The sequence below is a fragment of the Saimiri boliviensis genome, chromosome 9, assembly GCF_048565385.1.
Source record: "Saimiri boliviensis isolate mSaiBol1 chromosome 9, mSaiBol1.pri, whole genome shotgun sequence".
NCBI lineage: Eukaryota > Metazoa > Chordata > Mammalia > Primates > Cebidae > Saimiri > Saimiri boliviensis.
In genome coordinates, this window is record NC_133457.1 from 36980611 (window position 1) to 36990236 (window position 9626).

The window sequence follows — 9626 nt, forward strand, 5'->3', positions numbered from 1 at the left end:
AAGTGAAACCATGAATAAAGAGGAGTTAAAGACTCAGAACAGCCAACACCACACTGAAGACGAAGGACAAAATTGGAGGACTGATGCTGTCTGATATCATAAACTATGAAGTGACAGTAATCAAGACAGTATGGTATTGGTGAAAGGAGAGACAAACTAATCAATGAAATGGACTGGATATGCTAGAAATAAACCTACAAAAATATAGTCAAGTTACAAGATGAGTTTGAGGATCAATTTTTAAATATTACAACAATAATACAATGCATCCAAGAAACTAAGCAGAAGTGTGTTAAAATTTAAAACATATGCTTTGTGAAAAACAGTGTTAAGAGAATGAAAAGATAAGTTACAGACTAAGGGAAAATGTTTGCTAAATATATAGATGACAAAGGATTTGTATCTAAAATATGCAAAGAACTCTTAAAACTCAACAATGAAAAACCAAACAACCCAATTATAAAATACACAAAATGTCTGAACCTTACCAGAAAACATATACAGATGGAAAATAAGAATATAAAACATCATATGTCATCTGCAAGTTAAAATAGCAATGAGATAGTTCAACTACACACCTATTAGAATAGCTAATATCTGAAATACTGACAGTAATGTCAACCACTTTCTATCTATATGCTTGTTTTGATAAATGAGCTGTTTGCCAATCAGATCTTCTGTATAAATCATAATATTGACAATGAATGTCTAAAATGTTCATTATTTTTAATCATTTAGAAACGCATTGGGTTTCATCATAATTTAAATCTCTCCAGAAAAGCAGTTTTAATACAAAGAAAGAATCTGAACTTGTAAAATCAGAGTTAAAATCCAAATAAGTTACAATATGAATAAAGATACTGAGAAATTGGAGAATATTTTTTTCTCAAACTTTGAGATATTATTTTACAATAGGCCAACATTGTAATACCAAGGACATCAAAGAGAGTCATCTTTCAGGCACATGAAACTCTATCTCCCTTTATTTCTATAAAGTAGAAAATCCTTAGCTGCTTTTACACATTTTGAGGAAATAGAAAAGTAATAAATTTTTTGTCATTATGAAATCCTCAATATCACAGGAAGCCAGTAACATTTATTTTTAACAGTATTGTGTACAAGGTATGCAGGTTATTTCTCAGGTAAGGTCTTTCCATTTTATTTGATAAAATGTTTACAGACTGAATGAAGCTTGCCGAAGTTTACATTTGCCCTGTTGGTCAAATGTGCAGATTTCTAAGCAAAGTCTAGATTGCATTTGGACAAGTTATCAAAAAAATTTTTTTTCCATTTACTGAATTTTCATTAAAATCTTCATAAAAATTGAGAAAACGATTTCAAACTGCATTCAAGTAAAAGTATGTAAGAGCAAAAGACAACATGTTTAAAAAATATTTTTGCCAAGATTCAGCTTATTACTTGATATACTATAGAAAGTATGATTGTTGATGTAATCTAACAGAATCAGCTAAACTCTCTAGGGGTCAACATATCTGTTTTCAAATATCTCCTTTTGTTTACCCATAAAACATTTTAGTTGATACATCTGAGTCAAGAAAAGTAACTTTACTCAGTTTCATAGAGTAATACAGGAAATGAAAAATAGTGTGTGTCCATTTGCAAACAATGCCCACACTAATTCATTGGCTGCTATTTTTTATTGAGAATCATCTTTTTGGGAGATGAAAAACTTAATTAGCCTATCTGACTCAAAATTGTGAGGTTTGAATTTCATATGTGCTTTGATATCTTCTTCTCCTTCCTGCTCATTCCCAAATTATTTCCAGTATTCCCTTAACATCATTTCCCTCCCAACTCCAGTTATATGTGTATTTTCTCCTTTGATTAAAGTAACACAGATATTTAGCCCTCTTTTTGGAGAAATCTGGGTCATGCTAGTGGTGGTATTGTAACTGTTCTCATTTTCATTGTCTAACTCTTAGAAAACATAGTCATAATATTCAAAATATTAAAAATTAAATCTGTACTATCTTGATGCAAGGCATCGAAGTTAGTCTGTAGGCAAAGTCAAAGATAGATTGTTAAAACTCATAGTTACAGAACAATTAAATTACACTTTTATTATCAGCTTGTTTCGGCCTCAGTGCCAGAAAATACCACAGTATCTATATTTTTAATAGACTTCGCTGTGTTTTTACCTAAACAAATTGTTTACTCAGGGGATGGGTAGCATCCAATAAACTATTTGCTAAAAGTTGTCTTAAAATCTTCAAGTCTTACAAAACAAAAACAGCTCACATCTTTGAATGTCAGTCCTTTCAGTTTCTACCATTCTAGTAAATATTTGTAATTTTCAGTCAGGGCTGAGGCCCAACATTCTCTGTTTATTCTGTAAACCAAAAGTGTACATGGAAATTCTGTAGGTGGCAAACTATGAGATATACTATAGCTGGGATTAAACTGATGTATTTAAAATCAATAATCATGTAACAAAATGGGAACACTACCACAGATTTAATAAAATATAATAACTGTGGTATAATTTCATGCCAGTCAATCAGGTGACAGGAAAGAGAAGAGAGACATATGGTTAGGTTCAAATTAAATAATTAAGTTGCTGGGTATTCAGAAAACTCTCCCTGAGTTGGTATGAGCAAGAACAACCTTGTAATTTTTCAACATGGAATAGTAATGAGAATTTCAAAGGCTCCTCCTGGTTAAATGTATTTTACATAAATACATAATGCAAAACAGGTACATCTTAGTGATATTCAAAGTCCAAAATACGTGGCATTTGAAGATCTATAAATATATACAAGATGCATATTCACTTTATCTTCTCTTTCTTTCCTTCCTTCTTCTTGCATTCCTCTCTCCATCTCTTCCTTTTTTCCTTTCTTTTTTCTTATTCCCTTCTTTTAGTGCCCTAATGAGAAATTTCTTGCCTATGTGGCTGCAGGGAGTGAAAGCTCTGATTTTTGTCAACTCATTTGTGGACACCCAATCTTATCTGTGAAAGTCAAGGAGAGGTTCCCTTATGGATCTACACTGGACAGTCCTTTTGGCTGGGTGTCTAAGGTTCAACTACTGCCACGTATAAATGTTTAAAAGTTTTTCCAGCCTGATTGGTGAGCAAGCAATCATTTTCAGAATTCATAGGGTGGAAGCATACAACTCCTTAGAATAAGGAGATGGGGATATCAGACTACTTTGTGAGGTCAGTGAGAATTGTGACTCTACATTGAATATATCTGCAAACCCAGCAGCTCTTAGTGTCTGGCACAGTAGTCCCTCAATAAAAGTTTGTGGAATCAAAATGAATAACATATAAGAAACAGAGCCATATGTAGTTGGTACATAGTATAATTTAGTAAGCTTGTTTTGATTCCAAACGAGGCAAAGGCAAAAGATTTTGCTAAAATCTCTATAAGGTCTTGTCAGTTATTTCTACATGTGTTTATCACAGGAGACTAAGGGATGCTTCCTGATATGGTTTGGCTCTGTGTCCCCACCCTAAATGTCATCTTGAATTGTACTCCGATAATTCCCACGTGTTGTGGGAGGGACGTGGTGGGAGATCATTGAATCATGGGGGCAGTTTCTCCCATACTGTTCTCATGCGAGTGAATAAGTCTCACAAGATTTGATGGCTTGATAAGGGGAAACTCATTTTGCTTGTCCCTCTTCTCTTTTTGCCTGCTGCCATCCATGTAGATGTGACTTGCTCCTCCTTGCCTTCTGCCATGATTGTGAGGCTTCCCCAACCACGTGGACCTGTACATCCAATTAAACCTCTTTCTTTTGTAAATTGCCCAGTCTCCAGTATGTCTTTATCTACAGCGTGAAAATGGACTAATCCACCTTTTTTGGAAAGTCACCACCAAAATATGGTTCAGTCATCATGGAGATTCAAAAGAGCCAGAATGTTCTTAATTTTAAATGATATACTTCAAAAAGAATCTACACACCACCTAAAAATATTCTGGATGTAGAAACTACTAAAGATCGTGTAAATCCACTCAGTATTAAATTATCTTTTTGGTAACAGGAATTATTTCCCATTATTTGAATGTGGATTGTATTTACCACAAAATGAAAGTACTTTCTGTGGTAAATGTATTACTACAATTTCATACGTGAAGAAATTGAGGTTCAGGAAAGTGAACTTAACTAACACCTCAAAGTTTTAGGGAGAAATAGAACTCAAAGCTGTTTTTCTTCCAAGCATATGCTCTTAGCATCATTGTGTCTTATTTGTCTAATTTAGCCCTTATTTTTCTCTAGGATTTGACTTTGTTTATTAAGATTATAATAGCTGCTTTTGTTTTGTTTTGTTTCACCTTTATGTGTTTATTTTCAGCCTTTTTGAATCATTGTATTTTAGGAATGTCTCTCTTAAATATATACAGGTAGCTTTTGCTTGATGAACCAGTTTGAAAATGTGTTTCCATTAAATGATGAATTAGATATATAAACATTTTTGGTGACTGATATGTTTGAGCTCATCTATATATTATTATAAATACTGTACATATTATGTCATATTTACTGTGTTCCTTTTGGTATTTGGTGTGTGTTACTTGCTTTAAAACACTCCTTTTGCTATTCATAAAGGTATGGGGTTTGTTTGCCATAGAGATTATCTTTACATTTACAACTTTTATGGTGTTCTTAATCTTCTTTTCTCATACTTCTTACTGACCTATTAATATCTGGTTGGCTAGTCTTAACTATTCTCTTTCAAAACAGTCTATGATTTATTCTACTTTTTGTCTCTCTCATATTCACCTATTTTTTAGTTGCATCTTTTTTTATTTCATAAGAACATATAATACATTGTATTAGTTCATTTTCATGTGTTATATTAGTTCATTTTTCTTTATTTCAGTAGTATCTGATTAACAACTTCCTTCTTTGTGAAGAAGCTCATCAGGCACACAGAACTTTTTATATTTTCATTTTATTTCAATATTCATGACAAGTGTGGGAAAAACACATTGTTATTTCCTTTTTATATGGAACAGGAATAGAGGCTAAAAAAGGTTAAGTGGCTTGCACAAATACAGCTTACAGGAGTAAGAAAGAGCCCATGACTTCTGGGATTTAGTCTAGTTTATTTTCCATTACTCCACAGAATTCACTTTTGGAATTTATCCTTGACTCTTTGGGAGATTTGAAGGTCTTTACAATCTTCTTAGCTTATAGAACTTCTTAGCATAGAGAACTTTTTTTTTTTTTTTTTTTTTTTTTGAGATGGAGTCTTGTTCTGTCACCCAAGCTGGAGTGCAGTGGCAGGATCTCAGCTCACTGCAACCTCCACCTCCCAGATTCAAGCAATTCTCCTGCCTCAGCCTCCTGTGATTACAGGTGTGTACCACCACACCCAGCTAAATTTTGTATTTTTAGTAGAGATGGGATTTCACCATGGTGGTCAGGCTGCTCTGGAACTCCTGACCTTGTAATCCATTTTATTTAAGTTTTACCTAATTTAGCTTTCTCTTGAATCCATAAGACTTGTACCACAACCCTTTGTATTTACTTTGGATAATCAAGGACTGATAAAGTTTAAAGTCTTGCCATAGTTTTTGTGTTTCTTTAAATTTATTATGTTTCCAACAGTTTTTGCCTTATATATTTTATTGCAAACTGCCTAAAGGTTTATGGTCATGATATCTTCAACAAAAACTTCTTGCTTTATGTCCTTTAATTTTTTTAACCTGGAACTCTAGTTTATTTAATATTAGTATGAATCCCAATTTGTTTCATCTGCATTTGAATGTTATAATTTTGCCCCTCCGCCGGGCGCGGTGGCTCGAGCCTGTAATCCCAGCACTTTGGGAGGCCGAGGCGGGTGGATCACGAGGTCAAGAGATCGAGGCCATCCCGGTCAACATGGTGAAACCCCGTCTCTACTAAAAATACAAAAAATTAGCTGGGCATGGTGGCACGTGCCTGTAATCCCAGCTACTCAGGAGGCTGAGGCAAGAGAATTGCCTGAACCCAGGAGGCGGAGGTTGCGGTGAGCCGAGATCGCGCCATTGCACTCCAGCCTGGGTAACAAGAGCGAAACTTCGTCTCAAAAAAAAAAAAAAAAAATTTGCCCATCCTTTTTGTATCTTGACCTTGTTAAATCAATTTTTCTTGAGTCTATTATAGACAACTCAAGATTGAGTTTTGTTTTGTAGTACAAACTGAGATTGCATATGTATCTGTTTGTAGATTACATTGTTTCATTTTCAATTATTTCATGACCTCTCTATTGTCTCATTTTTCTCATTTTGTTCTATTTCCTGGTTTCCACTTGATCAGAATATAAATTATTTTATAATGCTGATTCTAACTGCTAATATTTTAAGAATTTTTGCATCTGTATTCAGGAGAGATATTTGCCTATATTTTTCTTTTTTGTACTGTCTTTGCCTACTTTTTGTATCGGGTTACACTAACTTCACCAAATGAATTGAGAATTATTCCTTTATTTCAAGTTTCTGAAAGAGACTGAGAAAAAATTTTGTTAATTCTTAAAACATTTGGTAGAATTCTATAACAAAGCCATCTCAACTTGGAGATTTCTTTTTGGAAATTTATTAATTACAAATATAAGTTTCTTACTAGTATTAGGATATTTCAAGTTATCTACTAAATAGTGTGTGAGTTGTACTAGTTTTTGTTTATTGAGAAATTGACTCATTTTGTTTACATTCTCAAGTGTATAGTGTAGAGTTGTTTGTAGTGTTCCTAAATTAGACTTTTTATTTCTGCATCGTCTGTATTTATATTTTCTGTTTCATTCCTAATATTGATAATTTGTTGATTTTTTCTTTTTCAGTCTTGATAGGAGTTTGACTATTTTATTGACATTTCAAAGAACAAGACTTTGTTTCACTGATTTTCTCTATTGTTTTTCTACTTTCAATTTTACTGGTTTCTGACGTTATCTTTATTATTTTCTTCCTTAAGATCCCTTTGGAATTATTTTTCTCTTCTTTTTCCAGCTCCTTAAGGTCTGACCTTAGATTACTACTGTGAGATTTCTATTTTAATGTATGTATTCAATGCTAGACATTTCCCTCTCAGCACTACTACAGTTAGGTCCACAACTTTCATTATATTCTCATTTTTATTCAAATTCAATGCATTTTTTTTAAGTTACTTTAAGGCTTTCTCTTTGAGTCAGGTCTTATCTAAAAGTGTCTTATTTAGTTTCCAAGAGTTTGGAGACTTTCCAACTATGTTTCTGTTATTTTCTAGGCTAATGATATTAGTTATATTGCTCAGATTTTTGTGGTACACGTATGTTTCTTGTTCCTGCCTAGTTTCCTTTTCCTCTTTGGAAACTAATACCTTAATTTCCCTATGTAATCACCTTCTGCAATGTTTGTGAGAGATGTAATTTTTATAGTTATAAGTCTTTTAAGTTTTTGAGATGTATTTGTTGCTGCAGGTTATGGGAACTCTCTCATAAGCTGCTCATTGTGCAACTGCTTTTTTGGTACAACTGTTTGGCAGTGTGTTAGGGTTATCTAGAGGAACAGAACTAACAGGATAAATGTATATATGAAGGGGGGTTTATTAAGGAGTATTGACTCACACGATCACAAGGTGAAGTCCCACAGTAGGCCACGTGCAGGCTGAGGCACAAGGAAGCCAGTCTAAATCCCAAAACCTCAGAAGTAAGGAAGTTGATGGTGCAGCCTTCAGTCTTCAGCCTCAGCCAAAGGCCTGAAAGCCACTAGCAAACCACTGGTATAAGTCCAAGAGTGCAAAAAATGAAGAATTTGGAGTCTTATGTTCGAGGGCAGGAAGCATCCGGGATTGGAGAAAGATGAGGGCCATAAGATTCAGCAAGTCTGCCCTTTACATCTTCTTCTGCCTGCTTTATTCTAGCCAAGCTGGCAGCTAATTAGATGGTACCCACCCAGATTAAAGGTGGGTCTGCCTCTCCGGGTCCACTGACTCAAATTTTAATCTCCTTTGACAACACCCTCACAGACACACCCAGAAACAATACTTTGCAGACTTAAATCCAATCAAGCTGACACTCAATGATCCTTAGATCACAGGCAGTTTCTTTAAAAATAAAACATATCTGTACCATATGACCTGGCCGTTTCACTCCTAGGTATTTTACCAAGAGAAACAAAACCACATTTCTATACACTGGCCTGTGTGCATATGTTCATGCTAGCTTTATTTGTAATAGCCCCAAACTGGAAGCAGTCCAAATATCCATCAACACATGAATGAATAACAAATCGTGGTATGGTAATACAAAGGAATACTACTGAGAAATACAATGAATGACTTATCAATACATGAAACAATATAGTTAAATATTAAAATAGTTACTCTCACTGAAAGAAGCCAGACAAAACAAAATTACATACTGCATGGTTATGTTCAAATATAATTTTAGAAAATACAATGATGTATAGTAACAGAAAACAAGATAGAAGTGGTTGTATGGAAATGTGTGGGGCGTATGAGAAAAAGGGAGATGGTGAGTTAACAAATAAAACTTCTGAGTGTGATGGATATGTTTATTACCCTGATTGGGTGATGGTTTTATAAGTGTATACATATTCAAAACTTAGTATATGGTACAGTTTAAATATGCATAGTTTATTGGATGTCAGTTATAGCCCAATAAAGCTTTAAAAGCAAAAAAGTTATCTTTGCAAATAGTAAATTTTTTTCTGTTTATTCCAACATAACTCTCTCCCTCTGTAGATAGCCATTTTAAAATTTGAAATAATTTATATAATTTGTTAAATAAGTAGTACCATTCCATACACAATTTCTTCAACCCGGCTTTCTCAAAGTGATATATCCTGAGTCATAGCAATACATGGATATATTCTTAATTCCTTTTTCTAGTTGTGTAATTGTTTATTATGTTAATATACTGTGGTTTGACTGTTTCATATTAATGTTTTTAGTTATTTTCAATATTTTAATACTAGTAAAATAACATAAAGAATAGTGCAGTGGGTTGTCTTGATTATTATTTTTATATTTTTGGTAGCATGTTTTTGAAAAATATTCTTTGAAGTGGTTGGTTTTCTGAATGAAAGTACAATGCTTTCTGATAGGAAATGCCGTGTAAGATTGCTAGAATTTGCTAAATTCTTTTTCATAGGGATTCTAACGTTGTGTTCCCACTATCAACAAATTAAGTGCCTGTTTTTCCACATCCTGACCCATGAAGTTTATTTTCCAATAATTGGATCTTTGCGTGGGTGAAAAATGAGAAATTCTATTACAGACACTTTACTATATGATTAGACATAAGTGTCAGTATCTGGACAATTTGGAAAAAATAGAACATCCTTGTATTCTTGCTGTCATATGCCAAAATCTTAATACTTTATAGTAGCCTTAAATTACTAAATAATAGGTATCGTGACACCTATAGGCTGAATCATGCTGCCCCCACCCCTCACCAAAATTCATATATTGAAGTGTTAAATTCTATTACAATGCCATTAATGTTCAAAACCAAATTACTTTTGCACCAATCTAAAAGTACATCATAATGTAATTGTATTAGGAAATAGGATCTTTTAAAAAGTGAGTAAGGTTAAATAAGGTCATATGCATTGGGCCCTAATCCATGTGACTATATTTGGAGATAGGATCTCCTAAGATGTGACTGAATTAAAATG